This window comes from Rana temporaria, chromosome 2, assembly GCF_905171775.1.
Source record: "Rana temporaria chromosome 2, aRanTem1.1, whole genome shotgun sequence".
Lineage (NCBI taxonomy): Eukaryota > Metazoa > Chordata > Amphibia > Anura > Ranidae > Rana > Rana temporaria.
The window spans coordinates 44,505,675-44,525,752 of record NC_053490.1 but is presented as its reverse complement, the minus strand read 5'-3'; the positions used below and the strand labels follow the sequence as shown (position 1 = coordinate 44,525,752).

Sequence of the window (20,078 nt, the reverse complement as noted above, 5' to 3'; positions counted from 1 at the left end):
TGTGGCTCAGCCGCCAGTGTCCTAGCAACCAATGACAATGTGCTGTATTGGTGACTAGGACACTGGCAGCTGGTCTGCACACAATGAGAACAAGGTCCTCGTCCCTACAATCCTGTCCTCTGACCATGTGCACAGCCTGGGCATGATCCTGGAACCTATCAATTAAGTATCAGTGGCCATCAAGTCCTCCTCCCACCATCTCAGGAACATTATTAGAATCAAACATCTCACCCCAGCAGCATTGCAACACCCTGTACTCTACTGAGAAAGAACTATATTGCTTGACGCTGGTACAAAACTAAGCAGCCAGGCTACTCACTGACCAACCCCGTCACTGTCACATCACACCAATTTTTTTTCCCTACACTGACTTCCATTCATATGGAGGATATCATTTAAAATCAGTCAAATTAATTATACAGACCTAAATATCTGGGTTTGCACCTATCTGACTAAACTTATCGTTACTCATACTCCTCCTAGCTCTAATCATGTGCTTAAAAAAAAACACACCCCCCGCCATTGGAATCCATGCATCAGGCACCCTGTATGTAGATCAGAGGGGCTGGACACTGGATAGGGGGCCGCCGCTGCCCCCCAACCACTACCTTTTAGCTACAGAGGCAGCAGCTGAGGGTGTGCACATGCAGCAGCCACAATGCTTTGCTTTGTGGCTATGGCAGGACTCACGCGGCATGCCTCCTGATGCTTTTGGCAAAAGCTACGGTTGCAGCCTACTAGTGCGGGCCGAACGGATAAAGTGGGCGGTGAGCAGGCAATATAATACCTCCTCACTGCCTGCTAAATGTTTCAGATCCAAGTTCGGATCACTCTTCAGAGATCAAAGCTTGTGTGAATGAGCCATAAAAACTTTTGGATCTTGTGCTTTCTGTCATGCAGCACCCACAATATGGAAATTACTAGACATGTGCACACTGAAAAATTTCGTTTTCGTCCGAAAAATTAATTAATTTAGTTACTCCCGAAATTCGTTTTTATTTATTTAGTTTTTAGTTAAAAAATGCATTTGTCCGAAAATCCAAATGAATTGAGGTCGAATCTGTCATTGAAGGCTTATGGTGTCTGTTGAATGTTCTAAAAAAAAAAAAAAAAAAAAGATTCGACAGAATCTTAAAAAAAAAAAAAAAAAAAAGATTCGACTGGGCAACGAAACTGTCTCTCTATGTCGAATCCTTATGTTTCTCTATGTCAAATCTTCATGTCTCTCTATGTCGAATCTTTTCTCTCTATGTCGAATCTTTTCTCTCTATGTCGAATCTTTTCTCTCTATGTCGAATCTTTTCTCTCTATGTCAAATCTTTTCTCTCTATGTCGAATCTTCTTCATGTCTCTATAATGTCGAATCTTTTCTCTTTATGTAGAATAATATTGGACTAATAGAGTTAAGGTTAGGCACATTCGACCACAACGAAAATGAAAATACATCATTTGTTTATGTCGGATCTTTCGGTTTTCATTTTCTGTGCTTTCGTTATCGTTTGTTACTGTAAAACGATAACGAAAATACCTGAAATTCGGATGAAAATGCATTCGAACAAAAACAAATGCACATGTCTAGAAATTACTGCCATCCATTATCCAGGAAGCAACCTCTCTGGAAATTTTTAAAAATAGACTCAAGACTCATCTATTCACTTAGGACCCTTTCAGACGGAGCAGAATCCATCCAAGCAGATCTGCCCGCTCAGCGGGGAATCTGTCCACTGAGCAGGTGGATGACAGGTCCATGTCCACTCCGCTATGCGGTCGGATGGAAACAGACTGCATGGCAGTTTACATCCGATTGTCATCTGGTTCACCGGACAGATGGCGACCCCATCCCTATCTGTTTTTAGCAGACTGGATCGGATCCGATTGACGGCGAGTGAGAGTGGATCCACCGCCCCATAGAGAACAATGGATGGTCCGATCTGGTCCACCTGAAAAACGGATAGATGGACCTGATCAGTCTGCTGGTGTGAAAGATGCCTTACCGCAACACCTAACAAATCCTGCTCTTCAGTGACCTCAACACCAATTTTGTAAGCAAAATAAGAAATATTATATTGTTATTATTATTAATATTATTATTGTTAATGCAATTCATGACATACTATGGTGTAGTGTTCGCATTAACACACCACAAAGATATAAATTGACTCTACAAGGAAAGCTTCCACATTAATGTTTGTGATGTTGTATTATGCTGTTTAGCACAGTGCGCTATGATTGCTGCCGCTACAAAAAGAAGAGACTAAAATAAAATTGCATACTTTTCTTCTATGTGGTTTTCTGAGTTTGAAGTTGTATTTGAAAATATCATTCCCTAATACAACATCTTCATTTTAACTATCTTAAAAGTTTGTTGTCAAAACTTCTTTCATGTAAAGCGATCTGAGACTATATTGGGAATAGAAGTACAAAAATCTGCCAAAGAAATCCCCTATTCGCCTCATTAGCGGGGTTTCAGCAGCTCCTGCCAGTACAATCCCGAAGGAGGCCACCACTCCGCTGAAACCAGAAGTCTGAGATGTAATCATCCAGCTTTGGTTAGTAGAAGCCTTCTGGCAGGAGAGAGTGACTGCTGTAAATATGGAGCAACGGTTCCGGTGGTACACGAGGCAATGTTGGAGCAGAGCAGAGATCTCCAAATTCATATTTCTTGAGTTGCACACTTTTAGTGTTAACCCATGCTTCGCTCAATCAAAACTTAGCAAACAAGTTCACTTTAAAGTGGCTCTATAACCAGATTCAAATTCTGAAAGATTAGCCTAAAAAACAAGAGAGTAAATACAGAGGTGGCTTTAGGCTTTGTGAGGCCTTAGGCAAAACGTAGACATGAGGCTCCACTCACGCCCATAATGGGAAAAAAAGGCATCAGAGACCTCCCTGCCCCCCCAGCCCAGTTCACCCCTACCTCCTGGCAGGTTTAGCAGTGGCTGGCACTGACCGGGGACATTCCATCCCATTCTATCACATGAATCAGGCAAATTAGGCAGCCGTAAGGCCCCTGAAAGTGCGAGGCCTTAGGCGACCGCCTTCTTTGCCTAATTAGAGAGCTGCCTCTGAGTAAATACATCTACCACTGTCTGGGCTGGCAATGACCACTGCATTGAAGAGAAATCTTTGAAAAAGAAGTCGGCTGAGAAACCATAATGCCGCGTACACACGGTCATTTTTCGGCATAAAAAAAAACCAACGTTTTTCCAACTTCATCATTAAAAACGATGTTGCCCACACACCATAGTTTTTGAAAAATTATGAACAAAGCGCGGTGACGTACAACACGTACGACGGCACTCTGAAGAGGAAGTTATATTCGCCTTTGGGCTGCTTTTAGCTGATTCCTTGTTAGTAAAAGACAATTTGCGCTTTTTTGTCTGTTACAGCGTGATAAATGTGCTTACTTCATTATGAATGGTAGTTTTACCAGAACGAGCGCTCCCATCTCATAACTCGCTTCTGGGCATGCGTGGGTTTAAAACGTTGTTTTAGCCCACACACGATCATTTTTTACAACCCGAAAAACGACATTTTAAGCCGAAAAACGATGTGAAGCCCACACACGATGATTTTAAATGACGTTTTTAAAAACATTGTTTTTTTTTCATGCCGAAAAACGACCGTGTGTACGCGGCATCACTTTTGAGAGTATCAATCCTCCATTCTGTGGTTCCTCCAGTCAGCCATTCATATAGGAAAAAGAGATGCCGCTCTAGGAAGGGTGAATGAAACTGTCAGGCCCCGTACACACGACCGAGTTTCTCGGCAGAATTCAGCCAGAAACTCGGTCGGAGCTGAATTCTGCCGAGAAACCCAGCCGTGTGTACACTTTTGGGCCGAAGGAAGCCGACGAGGATCTCGGCGAGGAAATAGAGAACATGTTCTCTATTTCCTCGTTGTTCAATGGGAAATTTCGAGATCCTCGGCGGCTTCACAAGGAACTCGACGGGCAAAACGATGTGTTTTGCCCGTCGAGTTCCTCGGACGTGTGTACGGGGCCTTACTCTCCTCACAATAGGAACAGCAGGTGCAGGCTAAGCATAGGCAATTGGGTGAGGAGAAAATTCTGGATATCTGCAATCAAAATCAATGCCTTTATTAAAAAGAGGTAACAATTCAAAAAATGCAAGCCATGGCAAACAACGGAATACAAGAGCTGACGTTGTTGAAGGGCGTCAGCTCTTGTATTCCGTTGTTTGCTGTGGCTTGCATTTTTTGGATTGTTACCTCTTTTTAATAAAGGCATTGATTTTGATTGCAGATATCCAGAATTTTCTCCTCACCCAACAGCCATTCACATACTTATAGGACGGAGCAGGTGGAACCAATGGGTACAATAGTTTCTTAGCAGACTTCAGAAGATAATTTCTCTTCCTCAAAGCCACGATTGATGTTGTGGGCAACAGATTTCCAGTAAGTATTTACTCCCTTCTTTTTCCTCCAGCATGTTATAGTCACCTTCCCTTTGTCCCCCACCACCCTTTCTCCACTGGAGGAGAATACAAATGGCAGAGATCATGTGGCTCTCTCCTCTCTTTTCTTGGTGCCTGAGGAGACAGCCCCCAGGGGGATATTCAATCTGCCCCCACAAAGTGTCTCATTACCACCTGATCCACCTCTTTATATTTGCAGCAGCTACAACATCATGCATACCTCATACTTCAAAAGTGAAGCGTGAACTTTGGGAAGCTCTGCCTCTTCATTTTTGCATTTAGCAAGTTCACGTTAACAATGTTACTAGTCCCAGGAAAAGAAGTATAGACAACCTATCTTTTACCTTTTGGACAGTGCAAAGAAGGAAGTCCTCTCAAGTTGTCATTGTTTTTTGTGTCCCCAATAGGTATACTCACCCCTCAGTTTGTCCTGATGGCCATTGTCACTGATAGAGAGATTGATGAAAAATACAACATTTTATGGCTGTCACCAGAAAAAGATGTCGGAGGAAATCTTCCAATGGGAAAGCCCTTTGGAAGTGACAACTATCTAAGAGGGAAATTCTCATTAAAGGTGTAGAAATTTACTATGAATTTAAATAGTCCATGAATATTGAAAAAAATAAACAAATAAAGTTTTGGCTTTACATACACTTTAATACAAGTAGCATGGGTTTTCTTGACCCAGACTCCACTTAAAATGCCCCAGGCATTGCAACCTATGAGTCATTGTAAGGCTAGGTATGCACTATATGAGGCTGCAGGACTGCATGTATTAGCACACTTTTCTGCTCCTGCATCCAAAATGGGCTTCTGTTAGCAGATGTGCAGGCGTGCCATTAACCTTCCTAGCGGTATTTCCGAGTGTGACTCGGGGTGAATTTTGACTAACAAAAGTGAGCCAGACTCGAGATTGAATCACAGGATCCAGGCAAAGTTACTTACCTTGTCCCCAGGATCCTGCGATGTCCTCCCACTGTGTCCGCGGCTGTGTCCTCTGCCCGATTCATCACTGTGCGGGGCTCTGTTTCCTGTGAGCGTCGTGACACATGGGGGCAGATCCTGGCGGCAAATTCAAAAAGTGCAAAAAACATAACACATACAGTACACTAATCTGTAAGATTACATTACTGTATCAAATCATTTCACATCCCTTTTGTCCCTAGTGCTTTGTCCAGTGTCCTGCATGTAGTTTTATATTATTTATGCCATTCTTTCTGATTGGAAACTTGAGAATGTCATAATCCAACAAGGTTTATTGGACCAAACCCAGTGCAGCTATCAACCACTGGAACAATGGATATTCAGAAAAAAGACAACTTGATGGCGCTCTATGGGTCAACTCCAAAAATATATACAAAAAACATTAATTTAATAAAATACTTGTTTATTGCACTTGAAGTCAATCAAGCAGAGACTGAATTTTTTTTTATACAACTTGGAAACTGTAATAGTAAAGGTATACGACACAATTGTAAAGGTTGTATCAAAAAGCAAACAATACCACTTGATGGCTTCCGGGTGGAGAGGGGTTAACACGATCCGAAAGGCTTGCTGGTGAAACATGGAGAAAGGGCATTAGCCATGTTGAGCCTGATGGAAACCGGTTGGAGAGGTTACAGTCCTCTGCCAGCAGAGTGAGCTAAAGCTGGACCTGTATCCAAATAGCAGGGATAACACCGCCAACAGCTAAGGGTTCCTGGGTTGGTGACAAGAGGAAGGTGACATCACCTGTGCAGATGGTATGAACACAGACTCAGGTGGACACTACCTGCCATGGCCAGTGTCTGGGCTGTTGGTACAGAGAAGCTGTGCTGCAGGTGACAGATGGGAGAATTGAGCAATGCCAGATGGACCGGGCACTCAGTGCCGATGGCAGAGGGAACAGGAAGCTAGTGATGCACTGTGGATCGCAAGCTGCTGGTTGCTGGAACTACATGTTTCGAGCTCCTGCACTTTATCAAAGTCATTTGATAAAGTTTGATTCTCTCGGCTTGGAGGCTGAGACACACACCATCTGTCACCTGTAGCACAGCCTGGCTTCTTTGTACCAACAGCCCAGACACTGGCCATAGCAGGTAGTGTCCACCTGAGTCCATGCTCATACCATCTGTACAGATGATGTCACCTTCCTCTTGTCACCAACCCAGGAACCCTTAGCTCTTGGCGGTGATATACCTGCTATTTGTATACAGGTGCAGCTTCAGCTCACTCTGCTGGCAGAGGACTGCAACCTCTCCAACCGGTTTCCATCAGGCTCAACATGGCTAATGCCCTTTCTCCATGTTTCACCAGCAATCTTTTTCGGATCGTGTTAACCCCTCTCCACCAGGAAGCCATCAAGTGGTATTGTTTGCTTTTTAATACAATCTTTCCAATTGTGTCATATACCTTGACTATTACAGTTTCCAAGTTTTATAAACTTTTTTCAGCCTCTGCTTGATTGGCTTCAAGTGCAAAAAACAAGTATTTTATTCAATTTGTGTTTTTAATATATCTTTTTGGAGTTGACCCATAGAGCGCCATCTTCAAGTTCTCTTCTGTCTGACAGCAGTGGCAGTTCACTTTTTCCACTTGTTGGTTGTTGTTCATTAAAGTTCATATTCACCTCCATTCATTTATTTATTTTTTAATCCCCTCTGCTGTTAAAGTGGTTGTAAAGGTTTGTTTTTTATTTTCAGAAATAGGTTCCTTTAAGCTAGTGCATTGTTGGTTCACTTGCCTTTTCCTTCGATTTCCCTTCTAAATGTTTTTTTCTTTGTCTGAATTTCTCACTTCCTGTTTCCCCTCAGTAAGCTGCCCCCATCATCCAAGCCATTCTGGCTGGGGGTTAGTCAGGGTGCTCGCCCCCTCCCTTGGCACTACATTCCTGCACTGAGAACATCTCCCCGCAGGCATGTAGTCCCAAGGGAGGAGTCGAAAGGCATCTACAGCACGGCACTCAATTGCCAGGAGGGTGTCCCTGGATGTCCTCCCCTTTGCACGCGCAACACGTGCCCCCTGCAGAGCGCGTGCGGCGCGCGCTGTGATCACAGAGTCACTGAGATTCGGGTGATCACAGATCAGTGTAAGGGGCCGTTCCCAGGCCCTTACCACGTGATCAGCTGTCAGCCAATGACAAGCTGATCACGTAATGTAAACAAAGAAATCGGCAATCATTTTTTTCCCCCTTACGCTAACAGCGTGAGGATAAAAAAAAAGGCGATCACCAGCTTGTTTGCAAGGGACATTGGTCCCAAAGAGGAAGAGGCAACTGTGCCTCATCTGTAGCCACAAAACCGCCTGCCAGTGCCACCTGCCATTGCCACCTGCCAGTGTTCCCAGTTCCCACCAGTGTCAATGCCCACAAATGCCACCTATCAATGCTCACAAGTGCCACTTATCAATGCCCACCAGTGGTGCCAATCAGTGCCTCATCAGTGCCACCCAGCAATGCTGCCTATCAGTTTAACCTACCAGTGCCAATCAGTGCCCATTATTGCCACCCATCAGTGCCCATCACTGCCACTAATCAGTGCCTATCACTGCCACCTATACAGTGCCCACCACTGCTAGCTATCAGTGCCACCTATCAATGCCACCTATTAGGGCCACTTCTTAATGCCCACCAGTGTCACCTCTCACTGCCCACCAGTGCCACCCATCAGTGCCCACCAGTCCTGCCTTATGGGTGCCCATCAGTGCAGCCCATCAGTGCCCATCAGTGCAGCCTCATCAGCGTACATCAACGAAGGAGAAAAATTACCTGTTTGCAAAATGTTATAACAACATATAAAAATATATAATTTTAAAAAAAATAAAAAAATCGGTCTTTTAAAAAAAAAAAAAAAAAAAAAAAAAAAAAACGCAGATGGGAATCAAATACCACCAAAAGTAAGCTATATTTGTGGGTAAAAAATGACAAAAATGTAATTTGGGTACAGTGTTGTAAGACCGCGCAATTGTCATTCAAAGTGCATCAGCGCTGAAAGCTGAAAATTGGTCTTGGCAGGAGGGGGGTTTACGTGCCCGGCAAGTGGTTAAAGGAGCCTATTTAGAAAATAAAAAACTAACCTTTACAACCCCTTTCAGTTCTCTTATAAAATAAATATACATTTGCTAAAAAAAAAAAAAAAAATACTCTCACTGGGCCAGATTCACAGCGGAGATACGACGGAGTATCTCAGATACTCCGTCGTATCTCTCAGAGTATCTATGCGACTGATTCATAGAATCAGTTACGCATAGATATCCATAAGATCCGACAGGTGTAATTGTTTTACACTGTCGGATCTTAGGATGCAGTACCGCGGCCGCCGCTGGGGGGAGTTTGCGTCGTAAACCAGTGTCGGGTATGCAAATTAGGAGTTACTGCGATCCACGACGGATTTTCGCGTCTACGTCGCCGCTAGTCTAGTTTCCCGTTGCAAAGTTAGTCGTCGTTTTTGGTGCCTTAACTTTACACAGCAATCGTATTGCTGTATAAAGTATGGCCGTCGATCCCGCGTCGAAATTTAAAAATTCACGTAGTTTGCGTAAGCCATCCGGGAATATGGAATTACGCTACGCGCGTTGCCGTTCGAAAAAATTACGTCACTTCGCACAAAGCACGGCGGGAGTTACGAAACGGAGCATGCGCAGTAGGTCCGGCGCGGGAGCACGCCTAATTTAAATGGCACACGCCCATTTAAATTACGCTGGCTTACGCCGGAGGCCGCCGGTGTAGTTTTCATCGCAAGTGCTTTGTGAATCAGGCACTTGCGATGAAAACTTGCAGCGGTGTAACGTATCTACGATACGTTACGCCGCCGCACTTCTACCTGAATCTGGCCCTTTATACTTTAGCAGTCTTCTCCACACTCTCTTCCATGCTCCATCAATCAATCTTCTTGAGTCCAGTGAGGCCCAGTCATTTAACTCCTTGTGAGCCAAGAAAATCACCCCCTGGACGTGCGTCAATGCATCATCCTGGGCAATGCTGCAGAGAATGACGCTAAGATCAAAACATCAGTGTCACTTTCTGAGGCATCGAGGACTGTCCACCACCGAAGAGGAACTGAACCTTGTTCATCACTCGACCAACCAGAAGGTACCTGGAAAAAGGGGTTGAACTGTATCTTCATTTTCAGGAAAATTCCAGAAATGGCACAAAGTGATCTCATGACAGGTGTACTTTAAGATACCTTTCATGTTTGCAAATGTCTTAGTCCTTCAAGGAGAAGAGATAAGCGAATGTGTAACCAGCGATAGGCGCGTACGACTTCCAACGACAGATAAGGGCGCTATACAACAGAGTAATCATCTCTCTCATTTGGTGCCCAATTATTTTTCTCCCCCCTCTTTCTCTCCTTCCACAAAGTCTGCTCACTTTACTCTTTGAAATGCAATACAGCAATTTCTTCTTCATTCATGAAAAACAATGACAATGGCAACACAATTCACTTCTCTGCCATTTAGAAGGCTTTATAATCAGAGCCAGAGGAAGATCGTGAAGTAACTGAGTAGAATGGTAATCACCACAGGAACACAGTTAGCACAGCTTCAGGCATTGCAGGCAGATAAACCTTTATGAACACTTTTTTTCCCCCCCAAATACTTATCACCTATTTTAATCCACACAACGTGCCTGTATGTAATCTGGAGTTTTCAGGAGAAAGGAAAAAAAAAAATACATATTTGAAGACAAGTTAATTAGTTGAGTAAAATTACCTGAAATTTAACAATGAGCTGTAATGAAATAACGCAATGCATTTACAGGGATATAATGACAGATTCTTGTAGCAGACGGCTTGCTGAGCGGAATAAAGGTTTGTGCATGTGGATGTTTTTTTCAAAGCATCTTATCAGCTGCTGAGAGAATTCTGCTCCTTAATGGGAATTTGCTGGGACAGAATTACAACGCCAGCAATTTTATATTTAAATAGTTCCCCCACCCCTTCTTATTTGAAGATATCGGGCCAGATTCACGTAGAAGAGCGTATCTTTGTGCGGGCGTAGCGTATCCTATTTAGGCTACGCCTCCGCAACTTAGACAGGCAAGTGCAGTATTCACAAAGCACTTGCTCCGTAAGTTGCGGCGGCGTAGCGTAAATAGGCCGGCGTAAGCCCGCGTAATTCAAATGTGGAAGAGGTGGGCTTGTTTTATTAAAATGAGCCGTGACCCCATGCAAATGAAGGGCCGATCGTACGACGCATGCGCGCGCATGCTCAGTATCACGTCGAATTTAATCCCTAAGATACGCCGGCTCAATGCCTGTGACGTGAACGTAACCTACGCACATCCCCATTCACGTAAACGACGTAAAAAGATACGCTTGTTCCGACGTCCATACTTTGCATTGGCTGCGCCTCATATAGCAGGGGTAACATTACGCCGGACATAAGCCTAACGTAAACGGTGTAGCGGGCGCAAGTACGTTCATGAATCGGCGTATCTACCTAATTTACATATTCGATGCGTAAATCTACGGAAGTGCCCCTTGCGGCCAGCGTAAATATGCACCCAAGATACGACGGCGTAGGAGACTTACGCCGCTTGTATCTTGGCCAAATTTATGCGTAACTGATTCTAAGAATCAGGCGCATAGATACGACGGGTCACATTCGGACTTACGACGGCGTACATAGAGATACGCCATCGTAAGTCCTTTGTGAATCTGGCCCATTGTTTTTAAACAGTGTTCACCTTTAGGCCTCGTACACACGATAGGTTAACCAGAGGACAACGGTCTGATGGACCGTTTTCATCGGTCAAAACCGATCGTGTGTGGGCCCCATAGGTTATTTATCCATAGGTTAAAAAAAGCCAACTTGCTTTAAATTTAACCTATGGATTCCTAACCGATAGGTCAAAACCGATCTTTAGTAGGCACAACCATCGGTAAAAAATCCACGCATGCTCAGAATCAAGTCGACGCATGCTTGGAAGTATTGAACTTCATTTTTTCTAGCACGTCGTTGTGTTTTACGTCACCGCGTTCTGACGCAATCGGTTTTTTAACTGATGGTGTGTAGGCACGACGGACCATCAGTCAGCTTCATCGGTTAACCTATGACAACTGTCCTTCAGACCGTTCTAATCGGATGGACTGATCGTGTGTACACATCTATTCTGAAGCGTGTCTGGATGACGACATTGGATACAGCACCTTGAGGCGATTTAGTTTGCATTTGTAGCGCGATACAAGTTACTCACTCACTTACTCACCTTTACTAGTGTTGCCCCGTGCATTCTCCTTCTTGGTCCAGTGCTTGTTTCCTCGTGGGTTAAATGACGCCCAGTGCCATTCAACCCATTTCCAGTGAGAACAGGGTGTCAAGCACACGCCCTCTGATGTCACTTCCTGGACGGAAGCTGTCATTCTCTGGTATCAGTGCTGGGGGAAGTAGACATGTGAAATCGTTTTCGTCCGAATGCATTTTTGTCTGAATTTCAGGTATTTTCGTTACCGTTTTAACAAACGAAAACAAACGCACAGAATCCGAAATCCGAAAGATCCGACATAAAAAAATGCTTTATTTTCGTTTTCGTTGCTACAACAGTTCGATATAGATAGGAGATTCGACATGACACTGACAATAGCAATCTGTGTCTATCGAACCTGTGGTCGAATGTGCCTAACCTTAACTCTATTAGTCAAAGATTATTCTACATAGAGAGGAAAGATTCGACATTATACAGACATTGTTGGGGTAGACCATTCGAAATGAACGACGAAGATTCAACGACGTGGCGAAAAACATACAAACGTCGAATCTGTCATTGAAGGCTTATGGTGTCTGTCGAAAGTTCTAAGAAGATTTGACAAGCGGCCAAACTGTACGACGCCACAATCGTACATTTTGGGGTCAAATGCTCTGCCCATAGTGTCAGGTCATCTGCGGTTAGGTGACAGATGCACACCGTTGGGGTCAGGAGTCCACCACTAAGGTAGTAGACCCTAGGACTGACTGCTGTGAACAGAACACTGGGTGACTAAAGAAAGGCAGGTGCACTGGAGCACTAACAGGAATCCCACATATAAATCAGTCATTTAAGGAAGGCATAGTGCCATCCCTGCTGAAAGAGGGCACAATCCAGCCCATCTTGAAAAAACCTAACCTGGATCCCAAGGACCCAACTCACCGCCGCCCCATAACAGGCCTAAATATTCTCTCCAAGATAATGGAGAAAATAGTGGTACAACAGCTGCAACAGCATCTGGATACCCACAATCTACTCGATCCATTTCAATCAGGTTTCCGTCCCGGACACGGGACAGAAACGGCCTTACTCAAAATATGGGACGATGCCCTCGAGGCCGCAGACGAGGGAGAATCCTGTCTCCTGGTTCTGCTGGACCTAAGCGCAGCCTTTGACACAGTAGACCACAAAATGCTACTGATGCGACTGGCCGAGGTAGCCAGAATCGCAGAAGGTGATTTACCATGGTTTTCCTCCTTTCTTGAAAACCGATCACAAATAGTGAAACTGGGATCTTTCACGTCGGAAAAACGCACGGTGCCATGTGGAGTCCCCCAAGGATCCCCCCTGTCACCGGTGCTGTTCAACATCTATCTTCGCCCTCTCTTTGATATTATCAGTAGCCAAGAACTACTTTATCACTCTTATGCAGACGATACGCAACTGTATTTTCGCATCTGCAACAAAAAGGATCATCATCTCAGTTTAGAGAAATGTCTCTCTTCGATAGAAAACTGGATGACTAAGAGTTATCTCAAACTCAATAGTTCCAAAACAGAACTTCTTATGTTTCACGCCAGCCGAAAGAGTCAACTGGCAACAACCTGGACACCGCCGCCCATTCTGGGCCAAACCATCACCCCTAGCTCCAAAGTCAAAAGTCTAGGAGTAATTTTTGACACCTTCATGACAATGGACGCACAAATAGGGTCAGTAGTCAGCGGATCGCACCATTTGTTGCGCCTACTACGCAGACTTATTCCATTTATCCCCAAAGAAGACGTAGCAGTCGTGGTGGGAACAATCGTGAATTCCAGACTGGACTATGCTAATGCCCTTTACCTCGGACTCCCAAAGTACCAAATCTCCCGTCTGCAAGTCGTTCAGAATACGGCCGCCAGACTGGTGACTGGGAAAAGAAAATGGGAATCAATCTCACCTTCGCTGAGAACCCTTCACTGGCTGCCAGTAAAAGACAGAATTGTATTTAAAGCACTCTGCCTGACGCATCCATGGGAAGGCTCCACAATATCTTTGCGACAAGATAGAGCCTCACAATTCTAATCGCGTTCTGCGATCCACTGACCAAAATCTGGTCAAGGTTCCAAAAACCAAATACAAGTCCAAAGGAGAAAGAAGGTTTGCTTTTCAAGGTCCGAGACTATGGAACGCTTTACCAACCAGCGTTCGGTTGGAGGAAAACCACCTGACTTTCAGAAGACGGATAAAAACTCTGCTCTTTTGATGTCATGAGACACGAAACATCAAGCGCCCAGAGGCGATTCAGTTCGCATGTGCCGCGCTATATAAGTTTTTCATTCATTCACAGGGAGCTAGAGCCTAAAATTCCCCAGGGCGCAGAGTCTAAGATCCAGCAGGTGTTCACCAGAGCCTCTAGTGGTGAGGATGGACTGGGCTGCAACTAAATCCAGGTCGCGGCCCCCAGAGTCCCCCAGCTCACGCTCACAGTAGGCTATAGATGATAGAAGGGAAGCAGCAGCTCAGGATACAAGAGATAGAGAGGGGATAAGCCAAAGGTTGGGGCGACTAGCAGACAAGGATAAACAAAGGACTAGCCAAAGGTCAAGGTCACAAGCAGACAGGGATAGTCGAGAACAAGCCAAGATCGGTAAAACAGAGACAGACGTCGCACATGGCAAGCAGGAACTCAAACAAACAATAGCTTAACAAACACTGTTGATCAGGACGGCTGGCTTGCAGTGTACAGGTTAATATAGAGTTCCCCGATAGGGCCTGGGGTGGAGCCATGCTAGAGGAGAGATTATTTAAGCAGCCAGGTGAGAGTGGCTGGCCTCTAATGCTCCGTACACACCATCACTTTATGTGATGAAAAAAAATGACGTTTTTAAAAACGTCACTTTAATTGACCGTGTGTGGGGGAAAACGTCGTTTTATGTCTTCTAAAAAACGACCAAAAAAAATTGAAGCATGCTTCAATTTTATGTGTCGTTTTTCAAAACGTCAACTTTTACTTCACAGAAATTGACCGTGTGTAGCAAAAACGTCGTTTAAAACGACGTTTTTTCACCCGCGCATGCCCAGAAGCTACTTATGAAGCGAGCTTCAATGGAAAAACGTGGTGAACGTAACCTCGCTTTGCTAGAACATTGTGAGAAAAACGATGGTGTGTAGGCAACTTCGTCTTTGAAAATTGAAGTTTCAAAAACGTCATTTTTTACTTCACAGAAATTTTTTTTTCATCACATAAAGTGATGGTGTGTACGGGGCATTAGGTGAACACACGGAGGAGGTAAGCTGACAGACAAACATTACTGCATGTCCATGACACATAGGCTATAGAAGAATTTGAATATTGGTTGACTAGTAATAATAATTAATAAATATAATTATTACTAGTGTCATACAACATTAGAATTCTTCTATAGCTTTAAGGCGTAACATTCGTCCGGAAATGTATGATTGCGGCGTCGTACAGTTTAGCTGCTCCGTCGAATCTTCTTAGAACATAAGCCTTCAATGACAGATTCGACCTTAATTAATACGGATTTTTGGACGAATGCATTTTTTAACCACTTAACCACTGCACGCCGTAGAATAACGGCGGCAGGGTGGTTCCTTAACTCTGGGAGGACGTCATATGACTCCCGCGCGCACCCTGGGGCACGCACACGGATCACGGATCACGGTAAATCGCCGCTGATAGCGGCGATTTACCACGTGATCGCTCCGTCCAATGACGGAGCGATCACTTGTAAACAAACCGGCGTCATGTGATGACGCCGGTTCCTCCCTCCCCTCTCTGTACCGAATGGTACAGTGTGAGAGGAGAGGGGAGAGAGCGGAGGCAGCAGCAGTGCTGTGGGCTGGATCTGTGACAAATGCAGTCACAGATCCAGCCATCCATCCATCCCTGCCCAATACATACAATACTCTGCCCCATACTGTGCAATCCCTGCAATACCCTGCAATGCCCCGCAATACTCTGCAATACCCCACAATACTCTGCAATATCCCGCAATACTCTGCAATGCCCCGCAATACTTTGCAATACCCTGCAATGCCCCGCAATACTCTGCAATGCTAACGTGTGCAATTTTGAAGGGTGACATGTTGGGTATCTATTTACTCTGCGTAACTTCATCTTTCACATTATGCAAAAGAATGAAGAAAAAATACTAATTTGCTAAATTTATTAACAGAAACAAAGAAAACTTAATTTTTTTACAGAATTTTCAGTCTTTTTTCTCTTATAGCGCAAAAAATAAAAAACCCAACGGTGATTAAATACCACCAAAAGAAAGCTCTGTTTGTGTGAAAAAAAGGACAAAAATTTCATTTGGGTACAATGTTGTATGACTGAGTAATTGTCATTCAAATTGTGAGAGCATCGAAAGCTGAAAATTGGTCTGGTTATTAAGGGGGTTTAAGTACCCAGTGGTCAAGTGGTTAATGAAACAAAGTAGATAAAAATGAATTTCGGGAGTAACAAAATAAATTTACTTTTCCGACGAAAACGAAATTCCAAAACAAAATATTTCAGTGTGTGCATGTCTAGGGGGAAGCAGCTGAGGGGACACGGTCTGTGCTCCATCAGCTGCATTGGATCAGAAAGGAGACATCCAGGGTCTAATAGACCCTGGGTTTCTTCATAAAGAGAATCTGTCACCTATATGTTATCACATAGGGGGCTTGGTCCTCTACGTGATAGCAACAAAAGTTATGTAAAGAATTAAACCACACCTACAAAAAATCAATTGGGCACCTACGTATGAAAACAGCAATTGTCATATTCATGTTATATATGAGCACGCACGCCAGAGTGAGAGCAATAAAATTAGCATCATAGCTTTTCCGCAAACTGATGACCTATAGGGGCTGTTAAAACGTTGCAGGCGCACGCAATTTTAGGGTTTGACATGGGTATCTATTTACCTCATCTTTTATATTTTACCAAAACAAAAGGTGTCTGCTTTCAAAAAAATAAAAATAATATGTTGGTGGTAATCTGCAGGCCTAAAATTATTTTTGAAAAATGCAAACAAAAATAAAATGTAAAATATGGCTCCAGGCCTGCCGTTGCGTCTTCTTCTGGGTTTGCCATCAGTCTTCTTCTGGGTTTGTCATCTTTGGCATTCTTGACACACCCAGGATGACATAACTATAAATTCTTCATATCGATCCTACAGTTGCATGCAGCCTGGCAGGTCAGGTAAGGGAGGGGACGAGCAAGGTCTGCCCACCACACGTAGGCCCTGGACAGGGCATGAGGCCGGATGAAGTGGACCTATACATAGGAGGAGCCAGCTTTAGTAATACTGTCCTGTATGGAGATTGGGATCCCTGTATGAGGCTGTTTACCTGGAGGGCTCCCCTGGACAGATGTAACTAGCGAGGAGGTGATTACAGAGTGCACAATCCTGTGAGTACTGGTGATTCTGGGCAAAGGAGAGACTGTAGAGAGCAGTGTTGCTAACCGTCAGTATTTTTACTGGCAGCCAATAAAAAATGGGCACTTTTCTTCTGCCAGTAAATGGCAGCAAGAGGAAAAGGCTGTCAGTAAAAAATATTTCTGTGACACTTGGCTCGGAACTGCACATGTGCAGCTTGTATCCGGAGTCGGCCCGAGACCATCCAAGTGCCTGCTCCAGTGTGTTTGGGTGGAACCGGGGGGTAGGTCTGGTGGAGGCGGTGTCTGAGTGTGTCGTGTGATGTCATGGTGCAATAGAGCCAAGCTGAGTGGCCAGAGCTGGTGCAGGTCTATAGGACGGGAGCAAGGCAAGCCAGAGCGGGACTGTCAGTGCTGTTTTGACTGGAGGGGGCTGAACGAACCACCTGGCATGAAGATAGACTGTCCCTGTGACTCAGGAGGGGACATGTCCGTGATCTGTGCTGCTGTCAGTGTCACTGTGAGAGTCAATTTCATGTGCGTGTGAGCTGCATATTCAAATTTATTTCCCCTGAGACCTGTCCCTGAGCCACTTACGTACTAAATTGAATTGCCTTAATATCTACCTTATTGCATATTGTACTTATTTGTAGCCTAAATACTGAAATTTGCACTTAAAACTGTAATTTTGTAACTTTTGGAAATGCCAGTAAAAACTTGACTGTGCCAGTAAATTTTGGGTGTTGTGTCAGTAAATTTAAATCTGGTAGGTTGGCAACACTGGCTGTTAAGGTGCTGCACGTGCTTTCACCCGTGACTACTGCAGACCATCCACTGTATGTAATTGACTGTGTATGTCAAGTGACTCTGTATGTGACTATAATTCCATTTCCTGATCAATACCAATAAAGTAGACATTGCTTACAGTACTTGATGATGCATGGCTGGGAATGTCATGTGGAGGCCTATGGCAAGGAGCTGGGCACAAGTTGGCAGATGGTCCGGCCTCAGCAGGAGGGACCATGTTCTAGCAGGGCTGGAGCGGGGGTAGGGACTTTTTTTAAATTTAGCCAACCAAGAAGCCCCTCTTATATGCTCTCCCATTTTATAAATATGCTCACAGTCAGCACTAAGAAGATTGGGCCACCCAAGGTTTTGCTTTCTGTGTGTGAAAGTGTAAGGCCCCGTACACACGACCGAGTTTCTCGGCAGAATTCAGCCAGAAACTCGATCGGAGCTGGATTCTGCCGAGAAACTCGGTCGTGTGTACACTTTTCAGCGAGGAAGCCGACGTCGGGCCAAATAGAGAACATGTTTTCTATTTCCTCGTTGTTCAATGAGGAAAGTTGGCCCGCCGAGATCCTCGGGGGCTTCAACACTGAACTCGATGAGGAACTCGATGTGTTTGGCACGTCGAGTTCCTCGGACGTGTGTACGGGGCCTAAGAGATTTAGCCAAACTTGGCAAACATGGGCTACTGCTCTGGGTGCTGGCTGCCAAGGGGTATCTGCTATACATTGCCAACTATATAAAACCACCTCACAGCTCCACCTTTTCCCCTATTTCCATCTGCTTTGTGTGACACTTTGATGGGCTAATTTCAAGGGCCAGTCCACCCAAAATCACTATTTTGTTTTTTGGTAGCTGAAAAGTTAAACTATCCAATCCAACAAATTTTATATTGATTGGGAACTCCATTCACATGTTCACCCACTGGGGCCATTGGGATGAATCATACTCTCCCTGCTGAAATGTTTATTTTATATTATGATGAATGGGACAAGAGGGGCTGGAGCATACACCTCAGGGCAGGAAGATCCAGACTCCCAGGTGGACTGGAACAGAGCTGGAGTCAGTCCCATAGAAAGTCCAACTCAACCCACCAGACTCCACCTATAACTAAAATATTGGGGGACTGACCCTTTAACATTTTGATTTTGTTTAGGAATTTCCACCTTAGGAATCAATGTGTGTGTTAGTTATTAATAATACCCATGCAGTAATTTTACACTGGATATATTAATTTAGTCCATATTATTTAATATGCACCAGATATTTAATATCTAATCAATAAGGATTTCGCTGTCAACTGTTGGCAGCCTGTAAGATGGAGATGTCCGCTGAATATGAAGGATGTGCAGAAAGTTACATACACTGGGCTAGATTCACATAGATTAGCGGATCTTTAGATCCGCGTAATCTATGTGATTTACGATCCGCCGGTGCACTTTTGCGAGGCTAGTGCAGTATTCACAAAGCACTTACCTCCAAACTTGCGCCGGCGGATCGTAACTCTCCCGGCGGAATTCAAATTCCACGGCTAGGGGGAGTGTACAATGTAAATCAGGCGCGTTCCCGCGCCGATTTAACTGCGCATGCGCCGCCGGCGATATTTCCCAGTGCGCACGCTCCAAATGACGTCGCTAGGACGTCATTGTTTTCTGCGGCAACGTAAATTCCGGCCATCCGTATTCCCGACCAACTTACGCAAACGACGTAAAAATTTGAAACTCAGAGCGGGAACGACGGCCATACTTACCATTAGGTACCCCTCATATAGCAGGGGTAACTATCCGCCGGAAAAAGCCGAACGCAAACGACGTAAAAAAAAAACAACGGGCGGGCGTTCGTTTATGAATCGGCGTATCTCCTCATTTGCATATTCGTCGCGAGTAAAACACGAAATGCCACCTAGCGGACAGCGGAAGATTGCAGCCTAAGATCCGACGGTGTAAGTCACTTACACCAGTCGGATCTAAGGGAGATCTATGCGTAACTGATTCTTATGAATCAGTCGCATAGATCCGACCGTCGGATCTCAGAGATACGACGGCGTATCAGGAGATACGACGGCGTATCAGGAGATACGCCGTCGTATCTCTTTGTGAATCTGGCCCACTGTTCCAGCCCGCTTGTCAATCATGGAGGGTTTGAATTCTGACAGACCAAGGAAAGAAGAGATATTTGGCTTTCATGGATATGGCTCAATTTCTTATAAATGAAATGCTAAAAATAGAATGTTTTGGGCTTTTTCATAGACAGTAATCGCCTGTTCATACATGTGTCTTGATAGGTTACAGCAATGCTTGGTGATGCACCATACATGCATTGG

At 44.5% G+C, this 20,078-nt stretch overlaps 1 protein-coding gene across 1 annotated transcript in view; it reads right to left on the bottom strand.

Annotated features, from left to right (window-relative positions):
• MTNR1B (melatonin receptor 1B) overlaps positions 1-20,078 on the bottom strand; it is a 259,954-nt gene that overhangs the window by 23,097 nt on the left and 216,779 nt on the right. The gene's annotated exons all lie outside the window — the stretch shown is intronic.